Consider the following 27,115-nt stretch of genomic DNA (forward strand, 5'->3'; position numbering starts at 1 on the left):
TCTCTGTGCCACCCATTTCTTTCCATATGTATTCCAGTGTCCGTATCAGATACTCCAATGTCTGCATTTAACTTCTGTCACTGCCTTGCAGCCTCCTGCCATTGTGGTCTCCTCTTGCTTTCTGCAACTCCATTTAAATACCAGCTGTGCAGCTGGACACCTACATACCTCACTCACTTCAATATCTGCAGGGACATGAACGTGTTTTTTTCTGTAGCTACCCTTGTAGCAAGGCTCAGACTGTGTACTGTGCAGGCCTATGACACCTTCAGGCCTTGTATCTCAATTTCCTTACCTCTCCCATTGTGTGGTTTGTATAGTTTTCCTTTTTTTGTGTGTGTGCTGCTACTGCATCTTCCCAGTACTTCTGTTTGTCAGCATTGGTCTCTGAATTGATGACCCATCTGTTCCCTCATCTGCATATATTTCTCTTCTTATCCTTCTCCTTTGCTGTGGCTCTGGCTGCACAGCCCCATGGAGCTGAGGATGCAGTTCACCTCAGATCGCTGCTGCCACCTGTGCTGCTGCCTGTTGGCCCAGCTGAGTCTTGTCTTCAAGCCTCATTTCAGTCTGTTTTAATTAAGCTGCTTAAGTACATGGGGCCACAGAAGTGTACTGGCTTTCCCTTTGTCTCTGCTTGAAGCACAGGTTGTTACCTTTCCAGGCCTGTGTCTCTCACATCTATTAAGATTGCCCCTCTTGTCCCTTTATTGCACCCTGTTAGCTACAGTGTGTGGCTTTTCCATGCTGGCTTTCCAGCGTGTATGGGAGCTGCTGAGTCACAGCCTGACCCACTGATTGAGCACCTGGGGAAAGGACCCGGTCAGCCCTGGGAGCACAGGTGAAGGCAATCCAGCTGAGTGACCAGCACAGGTCACATTTAAGGGCTTACTGCTGCTGGGGAAGGGTCCCTTCTTGGAGCTCTCTCCTTGGTGAAGCTTTCCCCTGTAAACCTGGAATCTTCTGATACAGGTAAGTAATCTTTTGCCTTCTTTTATAACATTTTTCTGTCATGCTAAATCTTCTGTTGTAATTCCAATCATACTGATTTGTCTGGTTCCTACACAGTGCTAAAGGAGCTAAAGCTGCACAGTGGAGAACTTGTTTTCTAGGTCACTGATGTCTAGTTCAATGTAGGCTTCTGCTGACTGCTCGTTCATGATAACAAAAATCACATTCTCTTTCTTGTGCTGTTAAGGATTTACTTTTGCTTTCTAAATTGTGAAGTAGGGGCAGTTTTTGATGTGTTTTGAAGGCACTCAACATGTTGGGACTTGCCAAAGTGGATCCCTCAAATGGGTGAACTTTGCCTTTAAGAAAAAAATAATTGCTGCAGTAACAGGTGAGGTGGGCTACCCAACTAACAGCTGCTCAGCACTGCGCTGGGTGGTGGTGTGAGTGCAGGACTAAGCTCCAGGTGTAAATCGTTAAGTTGCTGCTAAATGCTTTTACTTCTGTGGGGGATCATCCTGGATTCTGAATATGAATGTGTTTTCTATGCTGGGATTTTGTGGGTTGTCAAAGAATCAGGTATAAGGAGAGCCCCCTGGTAAAGAGGACAGGCAGTACAGAAGTCTGCATTAGGCTCATGAGAGAAGTGAGTGATGGAATGATGTAATATTTAAGTTTCTGGTCAGGTCAGACCATTCTAAAATGTGCATTGGGAATTGAGGAGATGATTCTGTTCTGTTGGAATGAATGTTAACCTGGCAGAAAATAAAGAATCAAATGTGTGTTTTTGAAGTTCCTCATGTGAATGATGCTGCTTAGCAAGGAAAACACTGAAGGTGGGGTTAGGAAACAATTGTTGTGAATGGATGAAAGCCAAAGGGGATTTAAATTGATAAGATCTGTAGGACCTGAAGCTGGTGATGGTGTTGGTCTGAAAGGTAGCACCGAGTGCTTAAATGGTGTGCTGCAAATCCGATAGCTGCAGCACATGTGAGGTGTCAGTCCCTTGGTTTTTGCAGCGCTTGAGATGTGGTAGGAGCCCCTGCTTGCCAGCTGCGTGCAGAAGTACCTCTTGGCCGATTTCTGTTCACAGGTGGAAGCTTTCCTGAGGGAGAGAAGGTGGAGTCTGGTTTGTCAGCTGTGTCGTGATTAGGGGATTTAGCAGCATGGAAGATTGTTAAGTATTTGAAAAATACTTAATGCTCAATTTAGGACGATTAGTGTGCAGCAGCATTTAGGTCTTTAGCTTTTTTTTCATACAAGAGTAGCTGAAGGCTAGAAAGGCTTATAGAGGTTTACTCTATTTGTAAGAGTTAGACCTAATTCAGCAGCTCTCAGTCTGATGGCTGCTTCTGTGGACTTTAAGATAAGTCAGAGCATCCGGTTTGGGTTCCTGTATGGAGGAAATAGAACCTGCAAACATGGAACATGAAAAGCACAGCTCTGTGCTGTGATTTCTGAAGGTGCTGCAGGGGCACTGTGTCAGCAGCCAGGGAGAATGCCCAGACCCTACAGATGGATTGACTGAACCTTGTGTGGGAGCCATGGGAAAAGCTGTTGTGTTCCATGTGCAGCCTCTGGGCAGTAGTTTGGGGGTCTCTATGTGGGACTTGCAGTCGGTTCCCATGCTGTGGACATGCCACCAGCTGGCAGCCTTGCAGTGGGCACCCTGATGGCCTTGAGCTGTAGGTGGAGCATCCCTGGGCCAGGTGAATTGCAATGAATTCGTGGCTTTCCTGCTCTTTTTTTTGGGTGGGTTTTCTGTGTGTGTGTGTGTGTGTGTGTGTGTGTGTGTGGAGATCACCACTGAGATTTCCTGGTGTTTGGTGTTGGGTTGTGAACTCAGATTCTGGAAAGGAAGGTGAGGTAGAAACCACAGCTGTGTGAAAACAACATTTATTTTGCTCTGTGTGGTTGTTTCTTTTTTTCCTCACCAGTTGAGGATTGTGTTTTATTCTCACGCTGCTGAAGTGCTGTGTCACTGCTGACGTTGTGGCCAGCAAATGTTAGCCAAATATCATTTACTCACGTTGGCTTTCCATGGGATGCACGCTGAGTCCTTTGTAAATACGATAACTGCTATTCCATGTGTATGCAAAGCTTTGGAGGTGTTGTTATCTTTCACTCAAAGCAACTGTTTGATCATTTTTGTTAGTAAGGCTTTTCTAAGTGGGCCTTTGGTTTGTTGAAACATGAAAGCATGTACTGAAGTCAAGGCGTGATTCCTATAGGAGTGTTATATGCACGCGCTCTGTTGAGCTGGGATATTGCCTCTGTGTTTTGTTTAATCTCTCTATGCAAGGGAATATGTGAATAACAGTTGTTAAGCAATTACTGAACGTGAGGAGATGACACAAACACACACAGTGAAATGTGTAGAGGAAGCAAATAGACTTTTAACTTGCTGGAGTTGTTGAACTAGGCATTTTACTTCTCATCACCCAGATATGAGTGAACATGTCTTCCAGCATCATGCAGAAGAATGATTTTCTGACAGGGAGATTTAGAAGGATTTGTATTGTGACAGCCTCACTGCTTTTCTTTTGGCTGTGGTGCTGGAGAGTGTAGCTGCATCATGCACCAATGGGCACATCCTCACTGAAGTCGTGAGGGAGATGAGTGGAGCTGTGATGTTCCATGGATGTATTCATATTGCTTCTTTCTATCCACCAAACTGAGCTGATATTAACGTTGATGCTTATCAGACTCAGGCAGTGATACAGTATGGCAAGTAGTGGCAGTCTGAGCTTTTACTGAATCTTGAAGGTGAAGGTAATTATTATTATTATGCATGTGGAATTGCAACAGGAGCTGGAGGTGTGATGATGGTGTTTGCTGGGGGGGTTGGTTGGACAGGCTGACTCAACAGTGTTGGGGACTTTGCAGCCAGGGCATGACCTGGTAGTTGGAAACATTCTTCCCAAGCCAACTTTGGAAGGTCAGGGAGATTTTTGCTTCAAAGTCACTTAAACCACTACCTGTTAATACTGTGAGGTGTCTGCTTGCACTGATCCATTTGGGATCCCTGTGGGGAGGAACCTGCATTATTTGGCTTCTGGTGTGAAAGCACAAGATGGTGTTGGCAGTATTTTCCCTGGGCATCTTGTGTCTCTATATCCAATTATCAGATTGGCATTGATTGTTATTTTTATTCTGCTTTCTTACAAAGAGCAACAATAAATCTTCAGTAACTTGCCCACAAATCAGATGAACCAACAGGGTTTGGGCAACAGATTTATATAAGAAGTGAGCTGTTAAACAACTGTTTACATTTGAATGAAGGAAATCTTCATAAACTGTGTGATAAGCTCTTTCTGTTTGTGTCAGTTCGGAGTGTCCTGCATCATCTCCTGGTTACTATAAAAGTCTCAGTGTAATTGTGGTTTCCAGAGCTACAGATCCATCAATTCCAGTTGTAATTATGTGTGAAATTACTTTGTGATTGGCCTTCTCCCTGCTTTTTCCTGAAAGGGGGTGGAGGGGCTGGGGAGAAGGTAACACGGATTCATAAAGCCTTCATTTCAAGTAATAATGTTTTATTTACTGCCACAACAGATTTGTATCGGTTAAAAGTGTTCCTTCATTGGTTTCACCTCTATTGGTTTGAGCTGCTTTAAATTGACGTCGTACTGATTATAGTCCTGCTTAAATGATAGCTGATGATAAATATTATCCTTGCACAGGCAGAGGGCATCATCATATGTCATGTCTGCAGACCAGGTTTTTTTTCCCTTTTGCCCGCACAGCAGATTTTTTTGTGGCTGTGAGCCAGGAATTTTAATGAAAGAAAACATCAAAGATGCAGAAGAAATGAGAATATTAGTCAAGGAAGATACACAGCGATGCTCTCTGATAACCCCTGGTAATTGACATTAGAACTATGTGGGAGCAACTTAAATAAACATCTGGACACTGAGTTTAGACATTTCCAGTGACAAAACCCAGACAGATCTTCTGGACTTGCAATAATAAATATTTCAGCGCAGTCTACATGAATCAACTCGGAATCCTGTTTTCAATTATTCTAGTTTTATAAATATATCATAGTTAATTATTCGGGGATAGAATTTCTTTTGAAGATTAGGGAATTTGATGTTTGCTTCATTCATGTAGAGTTCCTTTTTTTTTTTTTTTTTATTTATAGCAAATCTCCTTCTGTTTGTACGAAAACAATAGTGTGAGCTTGCCAAGAGCCATTAAAGCAAAATGCAACTGAACTTTCCTGGGGTGGAAGGACCTTTTCTGGAAATCCTGACAGTGTGCTGTAATTCATTCCAGCTATGGAAACCACTTAAATTGTGCTGAAAAGAAATGCTAAATAATGTTTGTTTTTTTTTTTTAAGAGTTACTCTTACTATTTTTAAATCTCCTTCACCTATGATGGTGCTAAGAATGTGGTATCTCTTGCAGGCACTGAAGAGGTGTTTGTATGTGCTAAAAGGCATTCTTTACTCATTACATTAGTGACCACACTGGTGCAGGTTTTTCCTCTTTTTAATTTGAGATGACCTGTATCTTTGTTGCCAATGGCCCTGGGCTGAGGGATTCTTCAGAAAATGATTTGAGAATAATCTTCATTACCACTTTCAGCTTAATTTATGCTTCTGCACAGCCCAAGCTGTCAATGCCAGCAACTTCCCACTGTTTCCCACTCTGGGTGTTGTTAGAAGGAGCCCTGGTGTAGCCTGGCTGCCAGTTTCATTAAGCTACTGGTTGAGTTATGCTGTCCTAACTGGTTAAGAAGATTGTAGGGGCTGGTGATGTTGGCCTGACTTACACACCATCAACCTTTTCAAAGCTGGAAGAGGCAGAGTTCTGTGTGAGTGCAATTTAGAAAGTCCCTTCCATGCTGAGTCCGGCCTGAGTTCCTGGGGTAGTTCTAGTTAGAGCCTCTGGAGTACTCATGCCCAACATCCTGTGCAAAGCAGGCAAAGCTGTGAGGCCAGATGAAGTTGCTCAACCTGTCCTCTGGGGAAGAGGTTTTCCCTTAAGACCTCTCTTGTTTCAGCTTATGCCTAGCTCTCCTTTTGAGGATCTCTGTGTTGGTACTGGAGGGCTGCTCTTAGATTCCCTCTGTCTTCTTTGCTCCACACTGACTGGACACACTGCTGGCTCCTGTAGGTTATTCTATCAAAACCCTTGGGGTATTTTCAGTGGAGTTGCTCCCCAGCTTGTTGGCATTTCCTGGCAAATCATAGCTGAGCATATCAAGAAATGGCAAGCTGATAAATGTGTTGAATAGACTCTGATGGGGAATTTATTCAATGCTCTTAACAGCTCTCCCAGATCAATAAAATAGATGTTTTCTGCTTTCATGTTTGGGAGGGGAGGGGGGGAGAGTAACCCAGCCTGGTTATCCTGCTCTATCTGAAATGCCCATGTTAATTAAAAAAAAGGCAATTTGTGCTTTGTAGCTCTTTCTACATACCATAAAAATGATGGATAGGGAAGCACAGTGAAAGCTATAAATAAGCCTTGAGGTGGATAATCTAATAAGAGCATCTCTTTGGCAGTTTCACCTTTTGCTCACTGATCTATAACTTGGTAATTCATTTCCTCTAGTTATAACCTTGTATTTATAAGAATACCTAATACCTTATTGCTGAAAGTATGCACTGGAAATTCATAGTGTTATAGTTCCAACAGTGTAATCTATTCATTGTTACACGAATATAGAGAAGGAAGACAAATTATTTAATGGTTTATTACTCAAAGATGCATTTCCGAAGGACTTGGAATACAGATGAATGGATGTAGCTAGGAGGAGAACGTGGATTGTGACTCTAAAGCTAAGGGTCTTGTAAAAGAGGAATTATCTGTTCAATGATCTCCTGTGGGATGTGATAGGCTCTCATCTGCATGTCTGTAAAACTGCCCTGGACAAAGAACTGATGGCAGAGAACAGCTCTGCATGGACTGAGGAAAGGAGTAATCAGGTTGGGCTGTTATTTTCTGTGCTGCTCAATCCCGTAATTGGAGCATGTTCCTCTCTTACAAAGTCAGCCACTGTTTTCAGTTCCACTAGTGGTTAAAACCTGGCAGTGTGGGTTGGCTGCATTAACTCCTATGGAATTTAATGGAAATTGTTCATCGCATCTTGAATCTGAAGTTGTGGTTTCTGATCTTGCTGGAAGGATGGGGCAGTCTGGGTAATTTCTGCAGTCATCAGCTCTGCTGTGTTCCAACATTAATTACTTCTTCCCAAGATTGAAAAATGCGGATAGAAAGCAGTAATAAAATTCACTTCAGATTATTTGTAGCAGATATAAATTCTGTTTGTGCTCTTTTTGTGCTTTGTTTGTGTAGAGGCAGAAGTGCTCAGACTTCGTCTTGACCCCTCCTTTGACTGAAACTGACACACAATAGAGAGGAAGTGGATTTTATGGGTTTATTCTTAGTGGCTATTGAGACACTTGACATATATACGCATAAAATGTTATTTCATTGCTCTATTTGGGTATTTTTATTTCCTAAATGGCTTTTAATGTTGTAGAGAACCAGAGATAACGGAACTCGAAGTACATGTGTTAGAAGCTGACTTTTGTACTCTTGTGCCATGTATTTATGTTATAGGTGGAGAAAGCTTAAAAAGAAATTTCAGTCAATACTTGGTGAAGCTACAATTGGCCGCTTCGTTGACAGTGCTTTGTGAAAATAAAAGGCACCTAGAGCACAAACAGCATATGTTGTAATTGGGATGTCAGAATCCTCCTGCAAAACAGAACTCAGGTTGGAAATATTAGCCAGATGTCCAGAGGAGCTCTGTTCTCTATCTTAACCAGTAGCTGCTCAGGGTTATCAATTGTTTGAATTGGCAAAACATTTCAGTTTTCAGCCATTATGACCCTCTTATGAGGTATCATGCTCATCTTCCACAGAGAAGGGGCTCTGCCTTTTATTTCATCCTAGAGAGGGAGACCAGGCTGTGCTTTTACTGGTAGACTAGAGATCTGTAGGGGGCTGTCACCCAAACTGTGCATTTCCTTCCTTTTAAGAATGGAGATGAGAGTTAAAGTTTCAGAGGTCTGGAGGGAGCAGCAGTTTGTTTCAGTCTGTTGCAACCTGTCTGTGAGATCCCTAATTCTCTGGTGTATCTGAGGAGGGCAAAGCTCCAGAAAATGCAGTATGCTTTCTCTTTTGAGTGTTGGTGTATAAGGAAGGGAGCTTTATGATACCGTGATGTAGGCATCAGGATGAAATCCTAGAATGCCTTTTCCAGCCGTGTCAGGAAGGGGAGCATGCCATTCATCCTTAAGCCTAGGTTACACTTAATCCTATGTTCACTGCTAAATTGATGTCTAAGTAAATAGTTTTACTATTGGGGCTAGAGGAGACATGAGAGTCAGATTACACTTTATCATGGAATTTGATATGAAATCCATACTTTGTTGCTTGGACAGTGAGATGGATGTTTGTGGTAGTAATACAAGATGATGTTTGTAGGAGTGGTATATGTCACAGGGCTGCCCTGGGTCAGATGGCATTTTAAATACATTACACATGGGCTTTGATCAAGGACCACCTGGCCATGTGTGGCCAGTAGAGGGCCAGGATACTTTCTGAAGGCTGAACTTTCCACTTTTCTTGCTGCAATGACAGGCTGTAATGTTTTCCCAGGTTATGGTTTCACTATTAGTAATACTGGCTTGCCCAGCAGTACTAATTCATTGAGGGTATCACATAGATTCACAGTTTACTCCTGTCTATTTAGCCAGAGCAAGCAGTATGTTGGTTGAGCTTCCTCCATGTCTTCATACCAACTGTGTAAGGACCAGGAATGTTCAGTGTGGCATACAGCATACCAGGACAGAGGTAGTTTTCCATAAACTCTGAACTTCCTGGGGTCAATTTGAACTACTGCAGCCATTTGCCTGTTGGTTTGTGTCCATGGTACAGAGTAGATGCTTAAAACCAGGCTTTTTTGGTTATAATGCCATTGATTCAAGGCTATCATAACTGTAAACCCTAAGGTAAAGAGAAAGCCACTTGTTTATCCCCATACCTCTCCCCAGGTGGCCTTGTTTAGAACTTGCTTTGGGGTTTGAAAAACTGTGTTTAAACATAATTAACTGGTGTATTCCTGGTGTAATGCCATTAGGGGCAGTGATGTGGCATCAGGTAGCACCCAGCAGACTAGCTTGTTGAGGCACTGGAGGCAAGATAGTCTCATTAGCACCATGCTCAGTCTGGTTTGCAGTAGCCATGTTAATAAAGAACATTGTTCTCGGTAGCCGTACCCTTGTGTCAGTAGGATAAGCAACTAAGTTTAATTTTGAGTAGGTTTTTTTTTATATATAAAAGGTTTGATATTTTTACTGCAAAAATACAAGTGTATGTGGCTTGCCTATTGCTGCTGCTTCTGTTTCCACTGCTCAAAGAATGCAACCAGCCTGTTTGCAATTTCTGCTTCAGCTTAAAACCAACATGAACACATTTTTTGAGGATTTATGATGCTGTGTTAAGCTAGGCTATCTGACATAATCACGTAATTAAATATCTAGTTCTTTCATGGAGCTGTAATTAAATATCGGGCCTCCCTGAGGAGCCAGAAGAGAAGGAAAACACGGAAAGGGAGTAATTGCCAGTGAGTCACCCTGAGGGGGGTAATCCAGAGCTCAAGTCTCAGCCCAGGGATTTCTCACAGGGCTGGGGAGGGGGTGGGAAGACTCGGGGTGACAAGGTTAGACCGGTGGCTGTGGGGTGATGTGGGCTTTGGGGAGCACAAGCAGGTGAGGGCTGGGCCCACAGCCACGTGGTGCCAGGTGGGTGACAGCATGGCCTCCCCGGAGCTGAGAGAAATGCTCAGGGAGAGCTGAGGAGAAACTTGCAATGGGCCGTAGCCTGAAGATATTATACTCTCCCCGGCTGACAGCCTCAGTCTGGAGATCGGCCAGGGAGGATGAAAATGGGGCCCTTGGGGTCCAAAGATATTAACAAAATAAATAACCCCGACCGCAGCCCCCCTCCCTCTCCCCTCAACACATTCCGTGCAGCAGCCAGGAGCACCCTTCCTCTCCCACCGCCTCCTGAGGTAAATCAGGCAGGCCGCGTCTGCTTTGTATTATTAGAAAAGGGAAATGAAAAAAAAACAATGTAAACACTCTTACAATTGCTGCGGAAACTGGATATATCCAGGTTATTCAAAGGGGGGAAAAAATTCAGCCATCCATATATGCCATGTTTGCTTACACATCTGTTAATTGTAAGGGGGTGATTGTAAAATGGGCGGTTGTGGTTGAGGGCCTGGTTTGGCACAGAGGCAGCTGCTATGGCAGCAGGGATTGGTGCTCAGCATCTGTGCCCTGCAGAGGCTTTAAGCCATGGGATGAAGTGAGCGGTGTGTTAAGATCTTTAAAGAACAGAAAATGTTACTGGTGTTCCTGCTGCAGCGTTGGATCTGGTGTTAGCTGGCGGGCTGAGCGTGAGCCAGCAGTGTACACGTGTGGCACTGGGGGTTGTGGTCTGGAGTGGTCACAGGCATGGCTTGCTGGTTGGATGAGGTGATCTTAGTGGTCTTTGCAACCTGAATGGTTCTGTGATTGTATTTTGTTATAATGCTTTTATGTTACCATTGTTTCATCCCCCATCTAAAACCTTTTAACGTCATGCAGCTGGTCTTTTGCCTCTGAAGACCTTTGTTGTTTTAGTATGCATGCAAGCTTTAGCTTACAATCAAGACAAGTCTTGCTTTGCTCTGCTTCCTCAGGCGAGCATCAGATGGTGGCAAACTTTATAGAGCCACACTTCTTAATGAAGTAGTGATTTCGGTAGGAAATCAAAACCTCAGAGTCATTAATTCAGAATACTGTGTTCAAGTTTGTCGATTGTAGGCTTTGAATAACATCATCTCATAATAAATATAGTATTGTCATTGCCCATTAAATACCTGAGGTGTGGGAGCTATAGTGGCGAGGCTGGTCTCTTTTCAGTAGTGCGTGGGGACAGGACTAGGGGCAATGGGCTGAAACTCCAGCATAGGAAGTTTCGCATGAATGTGCGCAAGAACTTCTTTACAGTGAGGGTGACGGAGCACTGGAACAGGCTGCCCAGGGAGGTGGTGGAGTCTCCTTCTCTGGAGATATTCAAGACCCGCCTGGACGCCTACCTGTGCGACGTGGTGTAGGGAGCCTGCTTTGGCAGGGGGGTTGGACTCGATGATCTCTAGAGGTCCCTTCCAACCCCTATAATTCTGTGATTCTGTGATTCTGTGATTATTATATTAGGAGTATTGTGATATTCAAAACTTGTATTTTCGTGGGTTTTTAATTTTTATTGTATTTAATTTTCTGTATTCCACCCCCTGAAACTCTGATATGTGGCACTTCTGGCTGTTTTGTAAGGTGATCTTTCTGTGCCTGAAATCTCTAAACATCAATTCTAGAGGCAAAACCTTCTGACAATTAAAAAGAACCCAGGGATTCTTAAGGAAGGGGGGGAAGGGGAAATCTGCCAATCTCCACAGTTTTCTACTTGGAAGCTGTTTTCATTTTTACTGCTGAGTTGTCAATATTGAAAATAACTGGAGCAGAAGATGAAAGCGAGTTCTGTGCCTCCTCAAACAAACTCTCGAGATATTTAGGTTTTCTAAGTGGATTTTTAATTTTAGACAATAGGCTCTTTTTATGCGATGAGTACTTTCAGTAAGTTGTATTGATGTTTCCCTAGTAGGAGCTTTTCCTGTAAACTTAGTCGGTAGGATAATAATTAAAATGTAAGTAAATAAATACTCAATGGGAAGACCTTGTGTGCTTTCTCTGTAACAGAATGTGGCAGTTTAAATAAGAAACAGTAAAAAGTAGCCTTTGACATTTTCTTGAACTGTTATGCTCTAAATTTTAGTGTAAAAAGGCCATTATCAAATTATGACTCAGTCCTCCTCCTTAACATCTTTCAGTATACATATCCTAAGCAGGTTTACATACATGTAAGGCATTTTGGCAACATTTGAATGAAATGCATTAATTTCAACCTTTCATGAGTTTCTGTACTTCTTGCCTTGCAGAGTACTTGGGGAGCATGAGTATTTTCATAGATATCTCTGACATCTGTTTTTAATATTCTAACATTTTTCTTCCGTGTATGTTTGATAGACAACATACTTTTGGCAGTCTCTGTTATTAAAATTGCCAAAATGTTGATATTAATCTGAGTGACTTGGTTTTTAATGAGTGCAAGCCAGAATGAGCCTTTTCAGAGACTCGTCTTTGGAACCAAGTTATTTCTAGGAAGCCAAATGTTTCAACATTCTTTTTAGGCAATCAGAAATAGATTTATAATAGAATAAGCAAATGATTTCTGTTTGTGAGCAGTCATTCAAATATTTCTGTTCCTTTCTCTCTATTTCTGATCCATGTATTTTTAGATACAATGCTGTTAGGACTCTGTCCAAGCGCCAGGCCAGAGGATTTTGCTTCACTGCAAACTTAACCCTCCTAAATGCCCATTTAAAGGGGATTGACATGAATGTATAAAAGGCATTTCATTAATAGATCTTCAGAGACTTATGTGTTACAATGAGGAGCACTGTGCTGGTTTTAAACATGTGACTACAGAGTCGAAGGCACAGCCTTGAGTTGAGCACCAGGGCTTCTTGCATGATGTGCGAGAAGTCCCCTCTGAAGGGGCCATGCAAACACCAAATGACACCAGGAAACAGAAAGGGAGCCAGTATGCAAGTACTTTGCATTTGCGGTTTGGTTCTGGACAGGAGAAAAGTTAGGTAACTCATTTCTTTGAACTGTGCCATCTGATGGTGGTTAGAAGACTGTAAAATTCTGTTGTAATTAAATCCCTTCACAGCCGAGACCGTATTCCCCTCACATCTGTTTCTTGTATGTCTCTGAAGAGTTCATTAGCCATAGGCTGACAAGCTGCTCCGTACAGGTGTAAACTCATCTTCTCCTGGGGAAGCTGTTCTTGAGGTTCACAAGCCTTGGGGACATGGCAAACATGGCCTGGGTTTCTAACTTATCTGAGCAGTGGAAGGGAAAGACTAGGTTTCAGTCTCTTATTGAAGGGTTATTGTGGTGGACAATCTATAAAAACTTACTTTTTCTATTCTAGAATGATGCGGATGCTTCTGCTTTTTCTGAAGAGGTTAATACAAGCAAGGAGAGTGTACGCCGGATCAGGTGGCAGCGATGACTGCATGAATCCTGATGGACCCAGGAAAAGTAAGTGCTGAGTTGCTTAGTCCTCCCCTAAGACTGATCTGTCAGAATGCATGGAGATGCCAAGCTGTAGGTACAAGTGAAAGTCCAAGGAAATACAATTTTGTGCTACAGCTTTTAATGTATGAGCAATACCTCAAACCAGAACTTCAGCGTTAGCTGAATGTGTGTCAGCTTTACCTACTGGACCTATTCATTTATCAAAGTTGAAATTTGTCTTTGTGTGATCAAGAATGACTACTGGGACTTACGTATCAGCTGTGTGAGCCAAGGATCTTACTTTGTTGTTTATATCCATTGCAGAAACAACTGAAAAGTCCACGCAGATACTGAAATCCTGTCCTCATTCCTCATCAAGGTAAGAGGGACAGTGCATAATAAATGCAACCCACAATCATTATCAGCCTCGATTCAATCCCAGACTGTTTGACTTTATAAGCTGTTTCCTTTATTTAAAACTTCCATAATTTGGTATTGCTGTTACTGAAACTGAGATACACGGATCTCTCCTGCTAACTTTGTTTGAATGGAATCTCTACACAACATCTATGGTAATGGTTACTGTTCTGTGGTTATAAGGATGGCAATGGGTTCTTCATTCTGTGTGGTGAGTGAATGTGCTTTAGAACTCATAAAATACCAGCAAAATGTTTTTCTGAACTGTCTGAGAAGTGTAATTGCATTATGTCGTGAGACCAAATACACAGGTCAGAATGTTTTAGATACTTTTATCCCTGCCGTAACCTAGATTACCCATTTCCTATAGGAAACTTGTGACATGTAAATATTCGATATTATTTGTGCTACATGGTTTCTTAAATCCAATATTATACCCTTTGTCTTCAGCTGCCACAACTTGAGGGCAGTGAGCACGAGATAGAATGTGCACCCTGGTGTACCTGGTGCTGTATGTCAGTGTGGGCAGTCGGACTTTTGGGAACTGTATGTCTGCAGTGTTTATATAAGGGATACATCTATCCTCTGAATGTCCTCCCTTATGTTTCCTTTTAAGCTTTCCTGTAACATCTTGGTTGAGTCAGTATATATGAAGCCACTGAGTACTGATACAAGGTGAGAAATAAATCTGTGAGTGTGCATAAAATGCACTTGAAAACTGCAAATGACAAATGCAAATAAGGGACCAAGTCTCCCTTTTTCCCTTTGCTAATGTGTGTAATTTCACCTTCTCTCAGTAGATGTCAGCAACGCTACAAACTTGTCCAGTTTAAAGCTTGGAAAGACCTGTTTACAATTTTAATTAGTTTTCCTACTTGAGTTTTACAAAAGAATAGCTGATCTAAACCAGTGGAATCCAGTGGCCTCTGAGACAGGATTAGAGATTGCTATTCAGAACCTTAGAATAACATTATATTCTCAGTGATGCAGAACTCATATAGAACTTAGTAGAAAGGGCTTATTGCTGCATTTTTAGAATTTTCTGAACATGTACCTCACGTTTGCCCTACAGGCAAATGTAAAGTAATATAAGATGTCTAATATTTTGCTTCTTTCTGTGAAGTAAATCAAAACCGTGGGAATGTTTTCATATAATTTGATTTACTCCTGTCTCCTACAATACATCTTCAGCTCTGGTCAATTAACTGCTCTGCCTGCTGCAAGAAAGGGGCGCAATCACGTTCTGGCTGGAAGCGATGGCAAATGTTCTGTTGGCTCTTCTGGGAGTTGTGTTGGTCCCAGAGGAGTTCACAACCACAAAGGAAGGATGTGGAAGGAAGTTTGTTAATAGTGGTGTGTGTGTGTGTGGCAGGGAGAAGGATTATTTATTGCTGTGTGTAAGGAGCATTTGTTTTGCTTCATGTTGTAAAATAAGCATAAGTGTTACAAAATCATCTTGTACATGAAATGAGGACCAGAGAATAAACATCTTTGTGTTTATTTGGTTAGAGATGAAGAAATGTTATCTTCTGATTCTCACGGGAGGTCTTTTCCTTCATCTGATTTCTAGCAGAAATCATTGACTTTTTTTATATTACGTTGGATATTTGTGGAGTGTAGCAGATTTGCACTTTTGGACGTTAAGATCATAATCTCAGAAGCAGGGCTAGCCAGTAAAGGAGTGAGCATCTCTTCTCATGTCTGTAATAACATCATTGGTGAGCGCACCATAACGAGCAATGCTAAGAACTGGAGATTGTTCAGGCACAGGCAGCAGCAGAGATGTTTCATGTGGTGTTCAGCTGTCACTAGATAGGGAAGTATATCCTTTCCTGCTGGAGAGGAGCTCTGTAGAGAGGGACCTGGGTGTCCTGGTGGACGACAGGTAGGCCATGAGCCATCAGTGTGCCCCCATTGCCAAAAAAAGCCAATGGCATTCTGGGGTGCATTAAAAAGAGTGTGGCCAGCAGGGCAAGGGAGGTGATCCTCCCTCTCTACTCTGCGCACATTACTGTGGAGCAATTACACCTTCTAGCTAAGGAGATAATGAGCTCTGCTCCTCAGCCTGTGTTCACCTGCAAACAGTGACACTGAATAAGTATCACACTGTTGGCAACATTTTTTTATTATTATTATTTTTGTGTCCTCCTCAGAACATTTTTATTTCTTGTGTTACAAGCAATATTATGTGTTGCCCTCAAGCCATAGGTTGTGAGCCACCATGTCATAATATTCCCTTTGTTATTTTTCCTGGAATTCTCTCTCTTCCCATTATCTACCCTTTTTGGTGTCCTCTCCTTCACAGTGTCCTCTCCTGCTCTGCTGTCTTGTGTTCCTACACTTATCAAATGGTCCCTGATCTTCTCCTGCTTAGTGATTCACCCAACTGATATCAGTCCTTTTCTCAGCTGCACTTTTCTCTGGACCCTATTGGAGTGAGTTCAGAAATGCTCTCTGGCAGGCATGCATTGCCAAAGGAATAATTACCACTTTTAGGGGGAGCCAGTGGAGTTTTGGGTCCCAAGATAGGATCTGGGTAGGTGAAGCAGTTTGAATGTGGTGTATGTGACTTGTGGTGATGAGGTGGCAGCAATACAGAGCAAATTTTACATAGAGGTATCTGTTAACATCTACCTGGGAGCTAAACCAAATGACCCTGAAGTAATCATGACATAATCAGAAGTACTAGAACAGCATGGTGCTGAGCGCATGATGTTAGGGTTTATTATCTTCATGTAGCTCCCCTGAAAATCTGGAGGATGATTTTTTAGTATAGAATTGGGCTCACAATAATAATGTTGGATAACTTAGCATTGTAGGTAGTTGATGCTTAAATAGCAGTAAGAGCAAAAGCTGAGTGTTTCCAGCTTTATGCATGACGTCTCTTCTTTCAAGATGTGTTTGACTTAGTTTAACTTGGTACTTGTGACAACATCTTCAAGTTATGATTACCGTACTAGTAGATTGGTTTAGCTGGAAAGAAGGGTGGTGGCAGGTCTGAGTTTTCCTTTAAACACAGTTTCACTGGAAGGGATGACATAAGTTTTTATTAATACTAACAACTGAGCATAACTTCAAAGCAAGGTTTAACGTATTATACAGTTGCATAACTAAATATGAAAATTAAGACCATGAGTCTTTCTGCATGCACACTATTTCCTGAATATGGCTTTCAGGCCTTATGTGCATCAACAATAATGGACCAATATAGCCAAAATTTGCTTCCACAGCTGCTGCCCTTAGTTCCCTGGGCCTCCTGTGTTCTGCAGCTGTGAAGGCTATTCCGTGCTCTGAAAGAATCTCCCCTCTCCTGTGGCTGGAAATGCTGAATGAGACATCCTGTAACACTCTGTTCAGAGGGACAGAGCTGACAGCTGAAGGCCACCCTTGGCATTTTAGTCTTTGTAGATAATGGCAGATGGCATATAAGCGTGAGCAAGGAACCCTTTACATCCTAAAATAAGAGGGGAGATTTCTGGGGAGGCATTATTGCCCAATGGTCTTGGTGCTGGTTCTGCTCCAGAGTGAGAAAGGAGGAATGATATTAAGCAGAGGTTTGAAGAATAAATAATCTGGCATATTGGGGTATTGTGACATCTTATATAAGAGCAGAAAGCACATTGTTCCACATACACCAAAGGTAACCACAGAACTGCTCAGTAAAATGTTTCTTACAGAACTTTACAAACCTTGCCTAGTTTCAGGTTTTGTTCTAAACTCAGTCATAAAACTGTTGTAAGTTTCACTGAAATTCCTTCCTTTGCACCCTTCTAGTGACTTGAAGTCCACTCGTGGTTTTGCAGAAGAAACACAATGGTTTCAAGTGTATTTCATTTTTGAGCTTTTTGTGTTCTTGATCAAACTTGAAACTCAGAGTGAAATTCCAAGGCTGCAAAGAAGCTTATGTGGCAAAATAAAATTAGAATTTCACAAAAACCTGTGCAAACCAGATATGCTGAATTTCCTGTAGCTCAGGCTCTGTCCATTTACACACATCATCTTAGTTTTCTCCCCTTTCCAGTGTGAGTGGGAATGGTAGCTGTCAGAAGCACTACTGCAAAAAACTGGGACATCTTTCCACAGTCAATTACCGTCCTTATGATACAGCTATTCATTTAACTTAAATTTGTCTTCAAACATCCAAACCTTCATCAATGAGGCAAGAGCAGTTTAATCTCTGTTAATAACGTGAAGCTGAGGAAATAAAACTTTTCTCTGCTTTAAATAAACCTTAGTAACTGAGCTGTAACAAATGGGTAATGACAAAGAGAGCTAGGTGGTGTGGTGAGAAACCAGAAGAATTATGAGGTTTGATCTGATTTCTATCCCTGCAGCATTCTTTCTTGGGAAACAGAAACAAAGTGTGCCTCGTTATTGCATGAAATAAATAAAACTAAACCAGAATGTTGTGGTGGCTTCTTGATCTGTATAGCACACAAAGCTAAAACCACCACATGCAAAAACAATCACAAGAAGCCTGAATACAAGCTTGAAGGGTTGGTGATGCACGCAGCTCACAAGTCTCAGCACAACTGACCTCTTGGGAACTAATAGGAAGTCCTGGCTCTGCTCGAGTCAATGGGAATTTTGCTGAGGACTTTGGGGAAGCTGGAACTTCACAGCATAATCCATGTTGTTCAAAATATTGTTCCTGACTGCAAAATCTCATAGGTAGGCAAGCCTGCATTTATAGTGCCCTGGGTCTTCTGTTTAGCAAGAATGGGAGATTCAAGGCTGGGCTCCTCTTAATGACATCTAATCTTAGCATGAAAGTTGAATACATAAATGTAGAGCTAACATGACAGTAAGTGGTCTTATGTTGGGTGTTCTGCATGTTTGCACATGATGCTTCCTCCCTTTGCCTGTGTGTCATCTTTAACTGCTTCAGTGCATTCAGGCTTTGGTAATGCTGAGAGGAAGGGGTCCTGGTCACATCTGGTCTATGGCCACTAAAGCTGCTTTCAGCTAGTGTTTGGGCCTGACATGGTAGTTGTGATAGTTTATCTTAGTAGCATTACTAAAGATTAAGAGCTTTCTATTAAGTAAACTGGCACCTCTCTGTGTGTGAGGACTGCTCCAAAAGCAGTGCCTCTTGTTTTATCAGGTTTGCTCGTGATGTCAGAAGTGAATGTTGGTGTTACAGCAGTAGAGGTTGGAGCTTCCTACAAGTATTCAGTTACATTTTGTTGGTCTGTGATGGATGGCAGAAGGGGGCAGTCTGACAAAATGGAGTCTGACATGGATGTGTAGATGAAGCAAAGATCTGGATTACTTTGTATGAGGAAAAAGTAGAACTTACTGATGTTTATTGATGCTTGCTGAATGTTTATGGGACTCAACCAGTAGATGTGAGCACAGTGAAAAAATGATGGGTGGTAACAGTGATGTGAAAGAACAGTATTTTCTTAAGCATATCTTTATATCACCTTTGAGTATGGAATTCTCTAAGGCTGCTAATACTGTTAGAAAAGTTTTTAACCAGTTAGTTCTACTCTTTGAGTTCTTCCTGCTAAGCCAGTCAAAAGTTAAACTGGATGTGAAAGATGCAGCAGTTCTCACAAACCTGTTTTTGAGGGCAGGATGAATTCAATTCATGGATGACTGAAAAGCTGTGCATTGATGACTGAAATGGCTGGTGTTCCTTGGGTCTCCTTTCTTGTCTCTTATTTCTGCAGGGTTTAGATCTAGAGAAGATCTAGAGTCCTCTGACAAACTTATAAATGGAAAAACAACGTATTGTACTTTCTTCACTTATGTTAGTCAATTGAAGCTGATGTGTAGTCCAAATGGCAAAAAGCTGGCTATAAAATGGTGTGAGGTCTGTGTAGTTCTTGTGTAGCACATTCATAGGGACTCCAAAACAGGCTGCTATGCTAAAGCTGCGGGCGAGTGGGAGCTTAATACTGAAGTAACACCATGACTAACTTCCAGTAATCTGTTGCTGTGGTAGGAAGGGCATTGATTAAGGCAAAACAATTAGTAAAACCCTCCAGCAGATCGCAGTATTCGTAAGGTGATGTATCTGTGTGAATTGACTTCCAAGGTGCAGTTCAAGAAATATCCTGGTATTTGCTACTTTTTTGAACCACTGCCTTTTCCTGTTGAAGCTCTTCTAATGCAGAGGAAGTTGCTAGGATCTTAGAGACAGAGATAGCTTGCTACACCAGTCAACAGATCTACAAATTAAGATGCCACGTTGAGAACTTTTTCTTTCAGGAAAAACAAAACACAAGGTTTATTTCTGTGGCGGCTCACCTGGGGAAACCCTCTAATTATTTTATTGCATCTGTAAGCACAAGGCAAAATCAGTAGCGCCTAGTTAGTGGAGCAGTGTTTGCAACATGAATTTATGACAGGAGGGTAACCAGAAAGAGAACTAAAGGGTGTATGAGAATCAGGGATGGATTTCTTTTGTCAGTGTTGTAACCTGAGTGCTCCTTCTGAAGTCTGTGAGGTGGGTACATCATATAGCTTACTCACGATGTAAGGGCTTGATGTCAGCTGTGGTTGTGGTTTTTCTTCTTATTATTTAAATAAATAAATCAAGTGCAGATGAATAAGGGAAACTGAACTTAAGAATTGTTTTAGCTGGGTATATGACACACTCAGAATGTTGCCAGCTTATTTTCTTTCTTCAAGAGCACAAATAGCTTTGTTTGCCTCACAAATCCACAGTGATTACGGTCTATTTATTATTATCTATGCAGACACAAAATGAACTCAGCAAAGAAAAAGCCAAAACAGTTCCTTTGTTTTGGGAGAAGAATAATTCAGATCCAATCTCTCTTCCACCCACTCTTTCTGGGGGCTATGCCTTTGCCTTATGCTTATGAAGGAAACATTTTTGGCTGAGTTTAATCCAACACGCCCTAAAGAGCTTTTGCAGGTATACTGTCAACATAGAGTTTGTGTTGGACAAGAGATTCTTCACTTGAGTGCACCTAAGTGCTAGGGTTTCCTGTAAAATTGATCTTCATCTTTGTCAATTCACTTCTAGTTATTTATGTTTTGTTATTGCACAACTTCAATTAATGTAGAAGTTAAAAGGATGAAATGCTTTCTGTGCTGTGTAAGGGGGACGTGGGACCAAGTTCATTTCAGTAGGGAGCTGAATTGAATTACTGAGAAACATGGTAAAATAGGATTGTATGGTCTTCTGGAATTTAGTGTGGGTGGATGAATCAAGTAAGGAAATGCATACCATTAATTTCTAAGGGATATTCCCTATTTATTGATGAAAGAGCCTGAGTTTTGCTTAGCATCATGAATGATATGATAGGAGACCATGACATGATTAACTGTATTTGGTGTTCCACTCCAATGTGTTTTACAGAGTTAGACCAAATATCCATTCACTGAAGTAACAACAGAGGCCTTTTCTTGCAAGGCTGGATATAAATGCTCCCAAAGTTTGAAAATTGACAGAGTAGGAGTATATTGTGCTGGATTGTTGTGTTTAATAGACATACACAGATTGCTCTAAAAATAATGTCTCATTTATTTCCATGGAAATTACTTAAGATGTTATAGTGAAAATGCAAAGTCATGGCTTGAACCAGTGACTGACCATCTGGTGGGAAGGCCAGGCCAACCCAGGGGAGCTCAGGTGCAATAAGTGGTTTCTGTTGTGACCACAGAAGGTGGGGATTTGTACCAGCATAGCAGGAGAGATGAGAGTGGACTCTGCTGAAAGGGGGAGATGTACTGGGCAGGAAGGAAGTGAAGTTCCTGGATGATCAGTCCAGGCACTGAATATGTTTTATTCTGTTATTAATGACTTAGGCATAAAAAGCCAGCAAAAGTTGAGAAAATTTCATGATATACAGTTGGGACTTATCCCTAATGCAGAAAGTGCAAGGAATGTTTGACAGTAAGAGGTAGGTGACCTCTAGGTTGGGAATAATAGGAATAGGCTGAAAGTTAATACAGTGAAATGTGAGGTCAGGCACTTTGGGATCACTGACAGTTTCTGATACAAACTGGGAACTCAGTGTTTGGGAGCTACAGAGGAAGAGACAAACCTGATTATAGTGGGTGATCTCAGCATGGTTGGTAGCTCTATCCAGGCACATAAGGGCAAACAGGATTTGAGACTGACCACATACCCCTATTTGAAACAAATAACATTTGTACCTCTTGTGGTGCAGTGAAGCTGTATTGGAATAGTATGTACAACTCCAGCTGTCCTTGTTGAAAAAGATGCAATAAATCCACAGCAGAGTTACCAGGATCATGGGAATGATAAGATTATCTGCAAGAAACTACATCAGTAATGATTTATTTACCCTAGCAAAATGAAATCTGAGATGATATGACTTATAAATATATCCATGGGAGAAAGTATCAGAAAAACACTGCTGTTTAAAAGACAGCAATTAATGCAAATAAATGGATATGAACTGGCCATGAGGAAATTTGATCTGCGATGGTAGATTTCTGAATAACTGAAGAGCTCTGCAATAAGCATAGAAGGACTAAGAAGGATGAAATGGGTTTACTGGCAAACTGGATCAGCTTGTCAATAAGCAGTACATTGTACTTTTCTGTGGATAAGCGGTGGTAAAGTCCTATGGAGAAGCATTATAATTTGTTGGCTTTGTATAGTGCTTAAATGGCAGTGTTTTCACAAGTGTGTGGGAACTGCATGAGATGTTGATTTTGAAAATTTGCAATGGATGAAGGTATTTTCACTGCAGTAGATCAAATGGTAATGCTGCAGGGACAAGTGCACTTTCTAGAAGGCCACAGAGTTTAACAGGTCTTTATGGTTTTGGAAGAGAAGGCATTAAATCTGCATCTGTCATCATCCTTCTGAAAGACCAGCTAAAAGAAGTGTGCAAAGAGTCAGATTTTCACTGTTTTTCATATATCCATGTGCTTTGTTGCCATATTTCATAACGTTCATTTCTAACCAATTAACAGTACAAAGACTGTATCTATTCCACTTAATGCATTTAGATCGACCAGGCATTGTAGCTTTCTAAACAAAGAAAAATATTTCGTGGACTTGATTTAATTTGTACTTCAAACTTCCTCAAAAATACCTTTCCTGTAGTCCTTTCTTTCACACTTCCCTCTCAGAACACCCAGGAAAAGAAGGTGTCTTGAAATCAGAGTGATCTTGTTTTCATTTTAAAAGGAATGTCTTAACTTAAATGCAGACAAAACCCAGTTGATAAACTCATCACTGTGCTTGTAGTCTGATTGGAATGACAGTACTCAAAGTCACAAGTATTGCCCATTCATAAAATGGAACGCAGCAATGTATGAAAATAAATATGCTGTGTAGAAATCTATATGGATGCCAATCAGTGGTTTATATTTTCTGGTTAAGATGAGTTGTACCTTTGAAATCCTCTAAAAGCTGCTGTCATGCTTCTATTTCAGAAGAAAATCGATTGTTCTGCTGGCAGGATTAAGTCCATGACAGCTTTTCTCCTTGTTTTCTCTCCTTCTGATGTGCATGTCGCTTCAGGTTCGTATATGTAGGATTTTTAAAGCCCAGCAATGCCAAAACTCTTCTTTCAGCCAGATGTTTCATTTTAGAAACATCTATTTCAATGAAAGTAACGTAGATTCAAACTTTTGAAAAGTGGATTACCATAAAATAAATATCCCAGAATAGCTACAATTGAAATTTAAGTTCTGACTGAAACAAAAAATGACACCAAAGGGGTTTGTGAGTGGTGATTTGTGTGCTAATTGGCTAAAATTCTTCTTTTCATAGGCTAGCGTTTGTGCAGCTGTGTCTGTGATATATCCTGAAAAATATTAATGTGTTACTTAAGATAAATTTCCTTGTGGTTTTGGGAGAGCTTCCCCTTGAAAGAAGGGCTTTTGTTCAGGGAACTTGCTATGCTAATTACTCACAGGAAGGATGGTGTTTTCCTTAGCGTTGTCTCCTGAAGTCTTGTAGAACCCACAGTCCCAAACTTTGTGAGCTGTTTGACACAGTAATTGTTATCCACACGAAGCTTTTATTTCGTGTGACTTCTGTCTGTACTTGGGACAAATTCTAAATTTTGAAAAAACACGTTGTGTTCATATCAGTGCATGTTACTCCAGGTAAATGTGCTCAGTTCTTCCAAGCTACGTAAAGAAATATTGCTCTTTTACTTATGTGTTCCTAATCTATACGCAGTGCAAGTTAATGCTTTCCAGTGTATCCATGCTCCTCTCCTCTAGCATCCTGCTTTGTCTTCATGAATCCCAAGTAGTCTGACTTCTATGTGACTCTTCAAGTTTTTGGGATGTGTCAAATAACGTTTCCTTAATGAACAGTTTTATTTTGAAGTGTGTTTTCATAAGTTCATCTAAATAAGAAGATAAATGCCTTACTGGATCCAGTGAGCTCTGAGGCTCCAACAGTTGCAGGGAGAGATGCTATTAAGGGAGTTTTATGATTCCAGCCACTTTGTGGTCTTGTCTCCTCAGACTTTTTGATCTGTGGTTGTTGTATTAGGGGTATTAGAGTGTACAGATCACCAGTGAGACCAGAATCACAGCTATAGGGGTTGAAAGGGTCATCTGGAGATTTTCTCCAACCTCTTCTAAAGCAGATTCCCTAGAATAGTCTTAATCCTTGCGTATGAATTTATGGATTTGTTTTCTATTAACTTTTCTAATCCCTCTCTGAACCTGCTAATATCTTCTATCCTTGCCACCTCTAGCAGCAAGGTCCAGAAGTATACTGCTCACTGTGCAATGTGCTTTATCTGGTTTGTGCGACTTGTTCATTTAGTGCTTTCTAACAACCTGAAAATTGCAGCACTTCTGTGAATAAAATTTCTGCTTTTTTTTTTTTTTTTTTTTTTTTTTTCTCCCCAGATTCTATTCTATTTATTTATTTATTTCTGGGAATACTGATTGTATTTCTCCTTAATTTTCTCCCTGAACTGATGAGTCTTGCTCCTTTCGGTTTCTGAGTGTGGCTCACTCCAGTTTACTGTTAGGTTTTATTGCACTCTGATCATACAGTGTGAGGCTGGAGCGTCAACTCCTGGTAGCAGGAGACTAATTTCTGAATTGGTGTTTCTGTTAGGTACCGTAGGACAGGACTGCTCGTGAATCTACTGGTTGAAAACCTTGTTATCCTGGTGGTTGGAGGGTACATTTGAACACAATTTTGCAGTGATTTATCTAGGAGTGAAATTAGTGCTGTGCATCAGCTAAATTAACTTATCTCTTATTTACTCATGTGGGTTCTGTGATCTGATAATTACAGTCTGCTTAAATCCATAGATTATTAATGGTAGCATACTTAGTTTTGTTTCTGTTACTACCAAAACATAATTTATTTCAGTAGCTCTGTGGCAGTGGGTTTCACAGGCTGCATGAAGAAATATTTCCTTTTCTTAACTATAACCTCAACTAAATGAAATTAATCTCTAAATGTGTGTATGTAACTCATGGCCTTGTGTTTTAAAAGGTGGAACAGGCTCTCTTTCCCCCCCCCCTTCCAAAGATCTTTACTTGATTAAAAAGTTTTCATTGCCTAAGTTCTCCTAATCACATCACCTACAGCAAAAATAAACAGTGTCTAATGAATGGAGAACAAATTACAAGGCTAGGGTGCAGGGTGCTCGTCTCCTACATCTGCACAGGAAAATAAAGATTTACTCTTGCTTTGTTTCTCTGTGCAGTATGGTCCTTGCAGCCCAGCTGAACTTCTGCGTTTAAACATACAAGTCATGTATATGCTTAATTTTACATTCAAGGGCAATCCCATCGCTTATGTTGAGTGCTTTTGTAAGACTTTGCTGAGTCAAAGTTTTAATCGCACTTCAAATAAAGATCCAGGCATAGCATCTTTGTGTTGACCCCCTAAAGCATTGAGAGCAGCATTTGAGGATGTTATTAGCAGATTTGAAAATGAATTAAATTAAAAGTTTAATGAGAGATGTCTAAGTATATTTCAAATTAGGGTAAGCATCATCATTGTCCTTTTACACCTAGGGAAACAAAAATATTGAGCTTAAGTGCTAGCAAAAGCATTAGATCCAAGGAAGTTTAAGAATGTCTTTGTAATTCATCTCAGAATCTAGCCCAGAGCCTGAGCCACAGGTTTAGACCGCTTCAAAACTGCTAAGTGTGCTGATATATTTTCATAATTTCCATTCTGTCAAATCAGACATAAGAATTAGAGGTCCAGTCGTGTATGCCTAGGAGGGTATGAAGGTGGTGTTCTCACAGTTGCTGTGGTTAAAACTTGAGCCTTAAGGTCCCAGAAGTTACGGATCACTGCTGTGTTTTCCTTGGTTCAGCTGTTGTCTGTTTCTCCAGCATTTGTATATGGACTAAAAAAGAAACATAATTCTGCTAATTAATACTTTGATTAGAGGAGGGTTTTACAAGGTAGACAAACTCTGTTTCTTTGTGTGATGATATGGGATCATTGCTGTATCTTCATTTATAGGAAAAACTAACCATGTTTAGGGGGGCAAACAGCATGATTTTGGTAGGAAAAAGAAGTCCTTTGTTTGTTTTTCTAATTCAACAGAAACAGGCTAGCACTGGAAACAAAAATATTCAAGTTTGTTGGGCCTATGTGTACTTGAATCATTGAGCTGAAAGGACTTGAAAGCCAGGCTGGTATTCCACTTGAGACACAGTAGTGATAGAAAATGATTGCACTTCATTTAGGTATTTAGTCAAGTTACCAAAAGGCATAATATTTGTAACCCCTACTTAAATACCTGATGAAATTAATTTAATTGTAAGGAAGCTATTTCATATTGTTACAGCATCATATGTCTTCGCAGTTGACAGGTACCAGCATTTAATCTTTTAATTGAAAATTACTTTGGGGATCCTGCCAGAAACTGCAAACCGAAAACACTGACCCCTATTACTGTGTCAAGTAATACAATAGGTACAAAGTCAGACGTCCTTGACAGGCATGCTTTGGGGCTGTGTGGGTGGGAAGTTCTCTGTTCTTCCAGAATGGACTTCCTTCTGCTACAAGAGCAGATTATACTGTTTGAGGAGCTTTTCTTTATTTCTGTATGCGTGCGCTTTTAATAATATAGATTAATCTTGGGAAAACCAGCTGACATTGAAGAAATACTAGTTTTAACTCAGCGTGTTTGAAAGTCAGGTCTTGCAGCTTAAAGACCTTGATCATTACGAGCACTCTTTCAAAGAGAGATCATTTTTTTTTAAGAGACAACACGTGTTGTAAAACCTTTTGTGTAAAAGTGTGAGCCATGGTTTGATAGTAGTGCAGACAAAGTGGTTTATGCAAATTAGAACAACTGAATCCTTGGAGTTGGAAGGTACCTCTGAGGGCCACCTTGTCCAACTCCCTTGCAATTGAACAGGGGCACCACAGCTATAACAGGTTGCCCAGGGCCTTGACTACCCTCACCTTGAAAGTCTCCAGGGATGGGGCATCAACCACATCTCTGGGCAACCTCTTCTATTGCCTCATTGCCCTCGGTGAAAATGACTTTTAACCTAAATCTACCCTCTTTGAGTTTGTAGCTATTTTCCCTTGTTCTACCACCACAAACTCTGCTGAAGAACCCCTTCTTTCCTATATGCTCATTTCGGATACTGAAAGGCCACCATCAGATTTCTCCAGGCTGAAGAGAAAACTG

General features: G+C 41.0%; 1 long non-coding RNA gene across 1 annotated transcript; it reads left to right on the forward strand.

The window, feature by feature from the left end:
* Window positions 1–877: 877 nt before the first annotated feature.
* On the forward strand, window positions 878–14,883 carry LOC140256783 (uncharacterized). The gene is made up of 5 exons (XR_011904853.1): window positions 878–972; window positions 13,015–13,124; window positions 13,425–13,479; window positions 14,134–14,192; window positions 14,709–14,883. It is a non-coding gene; the product is annotated as an uncharacterized lncRNA (long non-coding RNA).
* Window positions 14,884–27,115: the final 12,232 nt, after the last annotated feature.

Source organism: Excalfactoria chinensis, chromosome 10, assembly GCF_039878825.1.
Source record: "Excalfactoria chinensis isolate bCotChi1 chromosome 10, bCotChi1.hap2, whole genome shotgun sequence".
Classification (NCBI taxonomy): domain Eukaryota; kingdom Metazoa; phylum Chordata; class Aves; order Galliformes; family Phasianidae; genus Excalfactoria; species Excalfactoria chinensis.